This window comes from Alligator sinensis, unplaced genomic scaffold, assembly GCF_000455745.1.
Source record: "Alligator sinensis unplaced genomic scaffold, ASM45574v1 scaffold824_1, whole genome shotgun sequence".
Classification (NCBI taxonomy): domain Eukaryota; kingdom Metazoa; phylum Chordata; order Crocodylia; family Alligatoridae; genus Alligator; species Alligator sinensis.
In genome coordinates, this window is record NW_005842463.1 from 148,904 (window position 1) to 162,922 (window position 14,019).

At 42.5% G+C, this 14,019-nt stretch overlaps 1 long non-coding RNA gene across 1 annotated transcript; it reads left to right on the forward strand.

Moving 5' to 3' along the window:
- The first annotated feature begins 809 nt into the window (after window positions 1-809).
- LOC112551439 lies at window positions 810-10,287 on the forward strand. The gene is made up of 2 exons (XR_003095752.1): window positions 810-993; window positions 8,273-10,287. It is a non-coding gene; the product is annotated as an uncharacterized LOC112551439 (long non-coding RNA).
- The last annotated feature ends 3,732 nt before the right edge of the window (window positions 10,288-14,019 follow it).

Sequence of the window (14,019 nt, forward strand, 5' to 3'; positions counted from 1 at the left end):
AGATGCACATATGTTACTGCACCCCGAGTCATAAAGTGCATCTGCAAGTGAGGAACCTAGGGTTCCCCCATTTGAAGCTGTCCCACCAGGCCTCTAAAGCCCCAGGATGGCAAGAGCCCAACTTTGCAGGTTATCTGCTTTTAACCCTGGCCTAGTCCCAGCTATTCCATAGGACTTTCTAGGGGCCCTCTTCCAAAATTTTAACAAAGCTCAGCACCCTGAGCATTAAGCACTTGAAATCTAACCATTTTTGAGCCCTCAAATAAGAGCTGAGCTCTTTGGCAAGTCTGGACTCTGCTGTGGTTAATAAGCCCTGTGAAAAATCCCCTGAATCTCTCCCTGCTTCAACTGCCTGTGAGTAAAGAGGGAGCAGTATTATTTCTTCTCTCGACCTTTTATCTATCTTATCTATTTAGACTCTGTTCTTCAAGTTCATCAAAGCAGAGGCCCTCATCTCAAGAGAGTGAGTAGAGTGCACATTGTAGGCACAGCTGATCTTGATCAAGGCTTTCAGCTGTTCTGTAAGCCAAATGATAATACTGTAATACCAGGAGAGGAAAAATACTTGGTGCTTAAACACCCATGGACTAAAACACTGCTAAAATGCAAGGAAAGAAAAAGCATAACCACACATTTCACAGTCACAGAACACTCCAACATGCCCTTTTAAACTCTGGCTGAGTAACCATATAACCCAGCTACAACTCCATTAGAAATCACAGGCCTGTACAAACAAAGCAAAGTTCAGAAAAAGTGATAATGGACTGAGCAAAGGGCAGAGAGTGGAAGTAGAGCAAAACAGAGGAGAACAAGGCAGAACAGTGCCAGAGAAACTTCTCCAGCAAGGCTGTGGGACAAGACCAGCCATGGACAGCCCACTGTTCATATTTGTAAAGGAGCTACCGGGCTGGGTTCTCTTTACTGGGATTTTCCTGCCGGTGACTTTGCTTCTCCTCCTGCTCATTGCCTACTTCAGGATCAAGCTCTTGGAGGGTGAGTCAGCCCCCTGAGGACAAGTGGGTAGGCAGACAGGTTTGTGTGTAACAAAATACTCCTTTTGTATACTAAGTTACAGGAAACTGGGATGCAAAAGACAAAACTTACCCAAGACTTCTGAAGTCACTGTGCCCCATTTTAAGTCAACTGAAGGATGGCTTAAAACCACAGCTTGGGATTTTAGACTGAAACTGCATTTAAACCAGACAATTTTACTGACTAGAGGCATGGAAAAGGGTTACACCCATTTTTATTACAAGAAACCACAAAGTAGAAACTATACTGTGGCTGGCTAGACTACAGACCAGTTCCTTTTGGGCCTTTGCTGTATAAGACTTCCGCTATTGAATGAGTCAGTCCTGTGTGTTTGATTATTAAATTTATAGCCTGTTTTTTTTTTTTTTAAAAAAGGGGCTTCCCATTCTCTGCTGTGCCACCCCAAACTATCTTAGCAGCTGGGAACAGACATTCAAAAAAGCCTGAGCCTGAATTGATTCAATCGTTGCAGGTTAGTCTAACCTGCCTAGGTTGAATCTGTTTTCAACTGCACAGACATTCCCTCTGGACTGAGGAAATGCAGGCATGTGCCTACAGTGGCTCAGGCTTGAAGCTGTGGGGCGCTAGAAAAGCCCTCCTTTTCCTTCCACAGTCCTGAGCTGAGGAGGGGCATGACCAGGCCTGTTGATCATACAGTCTCCCTCTCCCTGCTTCTTCATTCTGTTTGCAAACCTGGCAGGTGAGAGAGCCAGCAGGGGGCTGATAACACAGCGTTTATCAGACCATTAACAAAACAAAAGCCTCTCTCATTAGTTTAAGCTTTTCTTAAACAGCTTTTTCCAAGGAAGGAAGGAATGGAGGGACATTACCAGCTGACCTGTTGAATAGCTCCAAAAAGCCTTAAACAGACACTGTCCTGTCTGCCTTTGTCCTGTCCCAGTGAAATTGGAGACACACACACAGACACCTCTTAGCATTAGCTAATATATCACATGCTGGCTAGGGTCCATGTAGCTGGGGTCCATGCTGTGAGAGATAGGAAGGAGGGAGGCGGGGGGGGGGGGGGGGAGAGCAGGAGGAAGCCAGGCAGAGTCTGCTCTGCCTGCAGTCTCCGCCAGACCTCTGGCTAGGGAGTAGAGGGGTGGGGCCAGCCCTGTTCTCTAGAGCAGACAGCCCAGCTCAGGGCTGCAAAGCATCTGGGATGCTGGGGGACTCTGGTTTAACTGAAACCAGAAAGGGGTCTGGGACAGACATTGCATAAACCGGTTTGACCCAAATCAGTTAAGTCTGATATTAAATTCAACCAAGTTTATCTTAAACCAGTTTCAGCCATTTTGAAACTGGTTTATGTGCACTGAACTTATGTCCTGTTACAGGTTTAAATCAGTTTCTCATCACTTAAACCAGTTTGTGTGTAATGTCTGTTCCTAGCTAGAAAGACCTGGCTTCCATTGAAACCTGAGCCGTATGGGCATTTATAAGCAGGGTTCAAATTACACTTAGACTCTTGAGGGAGTGTGCAAAAGAAGTTGGCTGGGGTCTGGCCTGTGCGCACAGGTCCCTGCCAGTACCATGGGCCTGGGGCCAGTGGCAGTGACAGCCAGAAGCAGCCACTGCCGCCCCTGCCTGGGCTGCTTAGAAAGACACAAGGCAGGCCAGGGGCTGACCGTCCCGTGGTGGGGCTCAGCTCCACTCAGCTCCCCCATAATTCAAACCCTGCTTATAAGTGTTGCCACTTTCACTTGAGGCTGCTGGGTTTAAATGAAAGCTGTTATGACCAAATCTATAGCACATTCAGGACTGAGAGAGACTCCTTTTGATTTCAGTGGACTTTGAATTAAGCTAATTCCCATCAATTTCAATTATAATTTAGGTTCTTAAATAGTATTGTTGCATCTCTTAGCCTCATATTTTTTGCATGGTAAAGAATGTAAACTCCTGAGCTGCTTTCTTAGATCCTCAGAGGTCACAGACTCCACTGCATTCCAGTGTCTAATAAGATACAGTGGATATCAGAGAAATCTGGTAACATTTTTGCTGCTGATAGCCATTGACAGTCTCTTTTGCTTGTGTTCTTCCTTGTTGAATTAGGTTGGATATAGCAGGCTAGAACTAAACTACTGCCATCCTTGAAAAATCTGCATACAATATTTGATGCACAATCATGAAATAATTTGATGGTATATGCTCTGGAGGATGTGATAATTGTAAAGGGGGGATAAGTAGTTAAAAAGAGAAATGTTGTAGCAATCAAAGTGACAATACCAAGTTGGGGTGGTGAGAAGTGAACAATTTAGAATGGCCAGTGAGCATTAATCAAGCCCACAGAGATGGTCCTAATTTTTCTAAGAGTAATGTACAGAAGCAATAAAAGAATTACCCAGAGTCACTAGCTCTGTATTCTGAACACATTCACGTAAGCCAGGCACACAATTCTGCATTTAAAAAACCGCAACAAATCTTGTCAAAACCCCAACATCATAGCTGTAGAGTAATTGTGTCTGATGCTATCTCCTCCTTTGCCAATTTTTTTCTGAGTTAAGTGAGTTTTGTTGCATCTGATACCAGCTGCCTGTGACACCAGTTGGCACTGTCACAACCATGCTACTGATTCTTCCTATGGGAATGAGTGATCTATTAACTCCAAAGGATTGCTAGAGGTCAGCTGTGCTGTGGTCTGTCTCAGACCTGCTCATGTGACTGTTGAACCCAAGGAGGCTCCTGGAATTAGCTGCTTTTTGCCCTATTCCTTCCTAAGAAGCTTAAGCATCCTCATTACATAAACTGAGATTATACACACCTCCAACATCAGGGCCACTGTAGGTACACACACTGTACTGGTTTGATCTCTAGGGCCCTGCATCTGCAGCAGCTCATCAGGAGTCCATGAATCATTATCTTTCCCTTTAGACTCAGACTCTGCAATGACTAGCATGACAAGGAGAAGTGCTTTCCTTGCCACTCTGAACCAAAGTCTCTGGTAGACCATAACTAGGGAGCTGAAGTCAACTAGAGAAGAAAAAGAGCAGCAGCCAGAACTGGGCTTCTCATCAGGGTCTATAAGCCCACCCAGAGCAGGAAAGGGCCAGATATACTACAGCCAGCACATGGCTACAATGCAACCACAGTCCTCTGTCATTCCACAACAAGCAGGAAAAAGCTTGTGAAGTTATTTGGAGACCAGTCCAGGAAGTTGCCAAAGCCAGCCAGGGACACAGCAGTTTATATTCCTAGGCTCAACCCAAGTTTCGGCTATGTGTCAGGTTCTAAATTCTGATAACTGAGACACATTTGATGTAGCCCTTCATGTAAATCAGCCCATACATAAAGAAATATGCAGATGAATCAATTCCCGTTATCTATAACGTCTCTACGTTTCTGAACCTTTGGACTTTGCAGTAATAAGTGTCTGTGTACATACAATAAGTGAGCTCCAGGCTCTTAAAACAATTACACAAACAGCCAAAGGTACTTTTTTCGGATGCTAAACTTACCAGCTAACAAAGCCTGCTCTGTATGCCTAAATAAGGTCTGCCTTCACCTGATTCTTAAGAATTATCTATACCTGCTAACTGCCTTTTCACACATGAACAAACAAAAGCATGATATTATACCAAAGTATTACTGGTATACTATCCAGTGTCTACAGTATCAGGAAGCTTAAGTGTTAAAATGCCCTTACAGGAAAACAACCAGTGTTGCCCAGAGCGAGGGTAGAATGGCAGTACATGAAGGGGGAGGGTCAAATAATTGTGATTAACAGGATTTAACATTAAACTTTACTTGAAATGAAGAAGATCTTAGTAATGAGACATCTCTGTTTGTCTCTTGTGCACCTATTAAAGACACTGGAAGTAATGAAGTTGAAGTAACCCCACACAGTATTTCTTAACTTTTCAAAAGTGAGATCTCTTTTGGCAGAACTTCCATCTAGTCAGGATTTTCCTCTCCCATGAGCAAAATCAGGCTGATTGAAACTCTCCATAAGTTGGGCCATGGTTTCATAACAGTATGGTAGTATATGAGTAATGCTGTGGCCATAATGGTTTTATGCAGAGGCAAGGACTTCTTAGGGTGACATTTTTATTGGACAAACTGTATAGTTAGACAAGCTTTTGAATGAAAGATGTTTTCCATCAGGTGACCTAATGGTCACCTCATGGTTTGATAAAGGGTATCACCCTAAGAAACCCTTAGTTTCTCTAAGTAATATTTCTTCCTTGTAAAAATGGATCTGATGTTCAAGGCTCCATGACTGACTGCTGAGGGCATCATTGCTATGATACAGTGATGGAGTTGCAAAAGAAGAAAATGGCATATTGGGCTGCATCAGCAGGAGTATTAGGTTTAAAACATGGAAGATAATAGCACCACTCTACTTAGCACTGGTAAGACCTCATCCAGAGGCATAACCAGCAGTGTGCAGTTCTGGCCTCCATATGTTTGGAGGATGTGTAGAAGCTGGAGAGGGTCCAGAGGTGAATGACAAAAATGGTAAAGGGCTTGGTAGGCAAGCTGTACAAGGAAAGGCTGAGAGATTTACAAATGTTTGACTGGAGGGGGGGAGGATTTTAAATAGGGACATGATAGCAGTTTTCAAATATCTGAAAGCCTGCCATAAGGAACAGGGAGAAGGACTGTTCCTTTTCCAGAGGGCAATGGCTCTAAACTGTAGCAAAGTGGTTTGGATCACAGGAAAATCTTCCTTCTCATGAATGAGAAAAGTGAGGTTGTGGAACAGACTGCCCTGGAAAGTTGTGGAAGCTCCTTCCCTAGAGGTATTGAAGAGGTGGCTGGATAAGCACTAGGCAGGAATAATTTAGAAAAATCCTATATTGATGCAAGGAGTTGGAATATATACCTTGAGGCCTCTTCCAGGCCTCTGGTTCTGTGACTCTCCTGTCATATCACCGACAGGACTTCAGGAATATTGTGTCAGTAAATATCATTATTTCTGTCCAGCTAATCAAAGGCACTGAAATTCTGTTCACCCGTGGATATGGATCTTGTTACAGCAACATCAGCTGTCAGAACGATAAAAAATACCCACTTGGGTGAGAAGTCAGTGAAAGAAACAGTTTTCTATTGCATCTTACCAATTTAAATCCAATAAAGACTGAATCACAAGGCTACAAAAAGATTAAACACATTTTGTTCAGTTTGCCGTGGACAAGTGAGATTTTTCAAAACGAACTGTGACAAAATTGCCTTATTGCCTTCTGAATCTAGAAGTCCAGGCCTGTGTCCCTGCTGCTAGCTCCAGACACTTTTGTTTCCTCTTCTGAGCTAGGCCAGTTTCAGTCTCCCCCAGATTTAGCCCTCCAGTCAAATCATGAAGACCCTCCTCCACCTTTCTGGTACAACTAACGTCCAACAAAACCAAAAATTGTTCAAGTAACTTCCTACTGAGTCTTGAGTCTGCCATTCCAGCCTCGAGCACCTTCTACCCTAATGTCAGGGCCTTTTTAGGTTGCCCCCCTTGGCAGCCTTCTGGGGGCAGCAGGGGAATGGATCCTCCCTCAATTCTGGCTTGTAGTGCAGCAACCCTATATACAAATAGAAAAGGTCCACATACTCAGACAAACCCCATGCTTCATTTCCCTGGACCATTTCTTACCTAGGCCTGTCTCCAGGCCTTTCATGTATGCCCTTTCCTTGTTAATTAATCCTGAATCGGGGTTTTCCTAATCCAGCGGGTCTCTTCCAAACACAAATGTAATTTAGCAAAGCCATGTCAGGCTCAAACAGAAGTGGCAATTTTCACTTGATCTGTCCCCTGAAAGTACTCTATAGTCGTGACCCAACACAAGTGCATGCTATGCTGCAGAGTGCTTTAAAAGGGCCCAATCCTGCAACAAACTGAACCCTCATTATATGATAAAGCAGAGCACATTCATTAACTTGTGTCTGCTCACGCCATTGGCAGGGCTGGACTGACACAGCCCAGCCTTGCTCTCAGCACTGTTTGCAGAATGGGAAGGGAGCGGGGGGTAAGAGAGCAGAGGGAGCTCTTTCTAGGGATTGCCAGCAGGTGTTAGAGGGTGGGCCGGGGCGGGGGGGTGCGGTGTCCAATTCACCCATCCCTCCGCTCCAGAGCGGGCTGAAGAATGGACCTCCCTCCACTGCCTTCTCTCTCTCCCATCCTAAGACTGAACCAGGGGCTAGAATAGAGGCGGCTGGGGGAGGAGAGACGCAGCCTTTCCCCCTAGATCAGCTACAGATTGGAGCTCGATCCCCCACACTCTCAACCCAATAGTTAACATCTGTTGAGTTGCGAGAATCAATCTAACTCATGGCACTTTCTGTAAAATGCCATGAATTAGACCAGGGAGCTGCACTTCTGTTTGCTCCTATAGATTCTAGCTGCAGGCTTCTTGGCATTTCTCCTCTCCCTTCAGGCCATTGCAGGAGTGCTCTCTATCACTTCTTCCTACAAAGACTACTTTCCTCCAGATCATAGAGCAGGCTTTCTTATAGGAAGCCCCATGACCAAGGTATTGACCTGCAATTCTGTCACCTGATTCAGCCACTAGCCCAAGGCCAGATAACTAGGTCCCAGACAGGGCCTTAGACATTCCGTAAGAGTTGGGTGAAGCTCCTTTGACAATGTATCCCCATTACTCCAACCAGGGCCTACAGGTTCAATTTTCAAACAAGCACCTTCTCATTTCTCTCATGCTGCCCTCCAAGCATGGGAAGGGTCTGCCATATACTTTCACAAAACCACCACCTTGTCCTTTTTCAAATCCCGCTTGCAAAAGCTCTCCCCTACAAAATACTCAGCAACAGTTCAGCACGTTGGTGTTACAGATACTTTTTAGGCTGATTGGTTCTGTTTTGTTCTTAGGTTTTCCCACCGGTTGCTGCACCCATTGGTTGGTTGGTTCCCATCTTACCACTTGCACTGTAACATCCTTGGATAGACACTAATCATTTTTATTGTATTTGTACAGCACCTGGCATTCTGAGACCCCATTTTGTGACTGGGAACTCCCCAAGGCATTTCTGCAGTGTAAATAGAAAACTATCACAACCCGGACAATTGTCCAAGGACTATGGCCTAACCCAGAGCCCACTGAAGAAAATAAGTGTATTTCCTTTGACTTGAATGAGCCAATCTGAATTAGGCTTCAATGGTCATATTACCTTAATTACCCTCTCATGCCAGGAAGGATTTCCTTCAGCATTCTGGGTAAATTTCTCCTGATGTTATGTTCTCCATGTAAAAGTTCAGTGTTGGAAATTAACATTTGGGCTTTCTTTCTTTTTTCCTTGCCAGTTAATGAGGAATTGGCCACAGCCCGCAGCCCCCCAGATGCTGCCCTGGATTACTATACCCAATACCGTAAACTTAGAAGAAGATTTAAACAAGAGAGATCAAGGGCAAGAACCTAATGACACCAATGGGAGTGTTGCCTCATGGAACAAGTTCCAAAGCAGCATTCAGCTCTGCACGTTTAAAAATAATCAGCTGCATCAACAAACCATGGGGAAAATCAAATGGAGAGAAGTTAGCACAGAGCTGTGCAAGTGAAGCAGCTGCTTCTGCTAAAGAGACCTGGGCAACAGTTTTGTTTTCTCACAGGAGAGCTAGTAAACAGCACATTACTCAGCTCATCAGGCCTGACTGTGACTTAATGTAATATACTTTATTGGGTGGTTTACTAGACAGCATTGGAAAAAAAAGCTTCCCACTCACTATTCCTTAGACACTTACATTGAGAAGGTAGCACTACATGACTTTACGCATCCAAAAGCCAGCAAAGCCCTCTGATTCAGCAGGCCTTTTCTTGAGTCACAAGACCAGAGTGATGCATGAAGTTTTTCTTTTTTTTTTTCAAAATGTTCACATTGGAAAGAAGAGACAAGTCTTTCTAAATTGAGGAGAAACTATAGAGGCATTTGCAGAGAGAAAGATCCAGGAAATAAATTTTGAAAAGGACTTTTCTGTGTACTTTTCCTAACTCACGAAGTATGTGCAGCAGACTTTGTAGCCAGATAATCCAGATCGTCATCCCTGCTACCAAACAGAAAACAGAACCATGGAAGGAAGCAACAACTATCTTAAAACAGTCCAAATAATTTTAGTTTGGAACCTGAAAGAAAACACTTTTATTAACAGACTTTTTTTTAGCTAGCTTGTAAAAATTCACAAGATTTTTATTTCACCTTTTTTTATTATTTGTTATAAACAAATTTATTTGCAATTTAACTAAAAATATGTCGGCCTTGGAGTAAGCCAAGGAAAGCAACTATCGATCAAATAGCATTCAAATTCTCCATGCCCAAGGGGTCACTAAATTACAATTAACTGCCATTCCATTTTCTCAGATGCACCATGCATTGAGTTGCTTTACATCTGCATGTGCAGCTTACCAAACATTGCAACGGACAGCTGAAGAATACATTGCAAAGTGATTACTTAGAAATAACTACTTTTAGAACTTCATACTGATGTAAAAGTAGAAAAATGTTCAGGATACTCAGATACAGTGTGCTAAAGACAGGTTTCCATATCTATATTTAGGCTTCTAATAAATGTCTTGATTTTCAGAAGTGTTGAAGACCAGCAGCTCCAACTGAAATCAGCAGGAGGTGCTGGCTCTGTAGTACTTTTGAAGGTCAGGTCACTTACATATAAGCCTCTCTTTCGGCTCTGACAACTTTAGCCATAGCAGAAGGAACACGAAGAGCAAAAGCTGAATGCAAGATCTGGAAAAGGCTTTCACTCTTGTCTTTTATGGAAATAAACTTATTTATAACATACCCCTGTAACAGATATAGTAAGAACAGTACAATAAGCTTGTTCCAGCTGCCAGAGAAATCTGAATGCTATTTGACCTCTTGGTCCTTTGTCTCAGACTGGAAGTTACCTGAAATGCCTATTATCTGTTATCTATGTGTCTCAAGGTGCTCTGTCTGAACATCATAAGAAAAAAACAACGTCCTTTTAAAACATGCTGCAATCAAAGGAGGAGTATATTTCCCTGCTAATTTACAGGTCTTTTTCATCATGGCAATTGCTATCAGCATTGTTTTTTTAGAGATGGATAAAAAGGTTAGATTTTTCAAAAGCTCTTAGTGTTAACTTTGCTCTACTTCTATTGAAATCTGCACTCAGGTCCTGAATGGATATATGCTAACTAAGCATGGGCGATGGAAAGAAATACTGGTTCTTTATTTTGCCCTGAAAAACTGTGCTACCCAATGGAAGTATTGAGATCTTTTTTTCAGCCTGTACTTGTGTCAATGCAAACAAATTAAGGCATATCAAATAAATATCCGTGAATGACATTAACTATTGGGTGATATCAGAAAGGTTTACAAATATTTATGGGATGAAGAGACTGGGCCTAAGTTACATTCTGTGCAGCACAAGAATCCTAATATAAATGTTTGCATATTCACCAGTCAAATTATTTTGTTGATTGCAGAAACAGCATATTACATTGGACTAGATAGGGCTGGAAGGGACTTCCAGAGGTTACTTCTCTCTGATTCTGTGATTGACAGACATTATAAGCAAGCATCCTGATGGCTGCATATTGTTCTGTGGATCTGCTGCACCTTAACAAACCTGTTTACACTATCATGGCTTGATCTGAATAAAGCAAATGATTGGCCTGAGCCTAATGGTCCATCAGCCTAGTGTGAATGAGGCATGCCAATTTCTGCAGCCAATAGCATGCAAGTGCCTAGCATTACATCCAGTTAATCTTTGATGACTCAGCCTGAATAGCTAGCCGTCTACAGCTTGAACTCAGGCTTTGGAGCTGTAGCGAGATACCTTAACCATTCTGCATCAACTTCATCTGAATACATTCATATAAAATTGTTGCCTCAGTCCTAATTTAAACCAGACTTCCCGTTCTTCCACTTCGTACAAATAAGTGTTCCCTTTTTCCCAGATGACTAGGAAAAAAATGTAAGACAACTAGAGTGCTGTGTCCCTCGTGGTCCAGGAACTGTAGAGAGAAGGGTTTGTTGTGATATCTTACTGGACCAACTGTATAGTCAGGAGAGCTGTTGGACAAGCTTTCAGATGCCCATCAGACCTGAGGAAGGATGCTTGATGCCTAAAAGGTTGTCCACTAGCTCTCCCAACTATCCAGTTGATCCAGTAAGATATAAAAAAAAATCCTTGCCCCTTGGTGTGGGGGGAAGGGGAGAGAGATATTTACTATATTTTCTGGTGTGTAACATACTGCAGTACATAGAAATGGATTTCTCTTCTCCCCCCCTTAAAACAACCAACAAAAAGATAAATTGTGCTTTTATCTGGGGGCACCTGGAGAGTGATCCCCTAAGGGTTGCTTGTGGTGTGGACATGGCGTGGATACCATGTGGTGGATGGGTGCCATGCACACCCTTCTTTCTCCTTGCCTCTCTCTACCTGAACCTGCAAAAACTTACTGGTGTCTCCAGGCTTATCTTCAAAGCACTAGTATAAATTTTAAACTTTCAGTTACCACATTTTTTCTTTTGCATAAGATGCACCTTAGTGAGCACTTTTTTTTTTTTTTTTTTTTGGAGGGTCATGCCTACTACAGCCAAATGCTCTAGGCTTGATTACTTACGAAGTTAAGGTGCAATTGCTAACAGGCATTCTAGAAGTATAGGCATTCTACAAGTATACTGGGAAACAGTGAATGATGTGAGTGGTGTAGTGTTTCTCCTATTTTCTGTATTCCTGCAGCACAGTGGTGCTCAATCTTTTGGCCATGTAGGCCAGATAAGTGGCATGGGCCTGGTCCACAGGCCAGACTGAGCCCCATGCACTGGGATCAGACCTGTGCTGCCTCCCTCCCTGTCTTGTATGCCTGGTTTGGGCTTCACACAGCCTTGGCTGGCCCACACATGCCGAGACCCCACCTGGCCCCACATACTAGGACTGGGTCCCAGGATCCCATGATGCTTCGGCCTGGCCTGGCCCCGCACACTCAATTTAGTTCCCCACAGCGCTGAACATGTGGCATCAGGGGAGCACAAAGTAGTTGAACAACATTTGTTTACATGTACATTTCTCTCTCTCTCTGATCTTTACTCTCCTGACTCCACCTTCCTGAGCTAGGAGTCCATGTAGGCCTTTATGCAAATTGAGGTGCAACCAAGGACATCAACTTCCATTACAAGGTGGCACAGACAGCTCATTTAAGGAGACTTAAATATTAATCCTCCATGTTACACAGCCTTTCCAAACATGCAAACACAAGACCAATTGCTTCCTTCTTGTGATCATGAAAGCTGGATAAATAAAAACTAATTTCTCTCTGAATAATTTAGATCTGAATATGAAAAAGGGCATGATAGCCAGTAAGGTTCAATTAGTGAGAAAATGCATGCTGCCCATTGTGTCACTCATATCCTCTCCTGTTCAAACCTGGTTATTCTTAACTCTAGATGCTCTTTAGAGAAAAAGCTTGTGCCAGTACAGGAGGAGCCTTGAAAAAAGAAGATAATTCCAGACCACCCTCTGGAGACTGATTTGGTATCACATTCTGAAGTTTGGATCAAGACTTAATCTACCCCATCCTTTACAGGAAGCATACAAAGTATCAGATGAACCACATCCTCTATCTTTTTAAGAATTCCCTTGTTCCAAACAAAATAAAACAAGGCTGCTAGTGATTTAGTCTATTGTATTTCTCTGCCCAACAGCACTGTAAACAAACCAAAAAGCCAAGCATAGCTTGAAAAAAAAAAAATCAGTTTCAAGGGGCCAGGGTGGTTTACACACTGGTCTGTAGTGGGATTATATATATAATCCTAATATTTAAGTCTCCTTAAATGAGCTGTCTGTGCTGTCTTGTAATGGAAGTTGATGTCCTTATATATATTTTGGTCATACTAAAACCACTTAGAGCAGACCACAGCCTAATCCTAAACAGACTAAGCACATGTAAAAAACCAACAAGCTCCCAGCACTTCCTCACCAAACCCACCCTCCTGCCCTCTCTCATATTAGTGATATACTGTCACAGTAACAATGTTAAACTGGATTTTGGAGGGAAGATTTATGTGGCCAGACTGAAAGTTTCCATTTGTCTTTACCTCTCCAGCAGATACATATTTCAGAAAGCATTTGGCACTGCAATTCGTTATAGACTGGGGGCAAGAGGAAGGAAAAAAAGGCATCTTGTTAAATGTAAACATTCTGAAGATTAATATTTTAGTTTATTCCAATCTCCTCCCCCTTTAAATGTCTTCTAAGAAATGGCTGAAGAGAGAAAACACAAAAGTTTGCCATGTTTTCATATCTGGATATTTTATTTATAAAGCACTAAGAACCTGAATAGGAATTTTTCTCTTTTCTCTCTTCTAAACAAAATGTTCCTATGTTCTTTAGTCCAGGAGACAATACGCAGAACATCTGAAATGAACCTGCAACTATTACCAAAGACCCAGGTATATTAAGTAACCTTTGTGGAGGATCCATATGAGTCACTTTCCTCCATAAGCAATATTTCTCCTGAATGAGTCACTAGAGAAGACCAGTTGTTCATTAAATGCGTCTGTAATTGTACTGAAATACATTGCTGTGATATTATACCCTGAGCTGGTGGGATTCTTTTTGCTGTCTGTTATACTATGTGCTTTCATATTATATGCATCTAGTTTTCTAGTTATTTAAGTGACACAAACACTGATTTGTTAATATCATAAAGAAGAAAAATGACTCATGTAGAGAACAAATAAATTTCATACACACACACACACACACACACACACACACACACACACACACGTTATATATGTAAATATACACTTCATCTGAGCTAAACGGCCGAGAAGCGGCCACCCCCCCCCCCCCCCACTCAATAATAAAAAAAAGATAAAAATTTAGCAGTATTTAGCATAGTGTCTCAGAAGCAGTTGGTAAATTATATTAGTAAACAGCAGTATTTGAAATCTGCAATTTAAACTTTTTAAGGTTGGACAAATTTTGGCCCTAAGCATTTCCTATGACCGAGCTGGTTTGGATATTATGTTTTTAATAATATGTGCCTAGCTTTTTTTTTTTTTCCT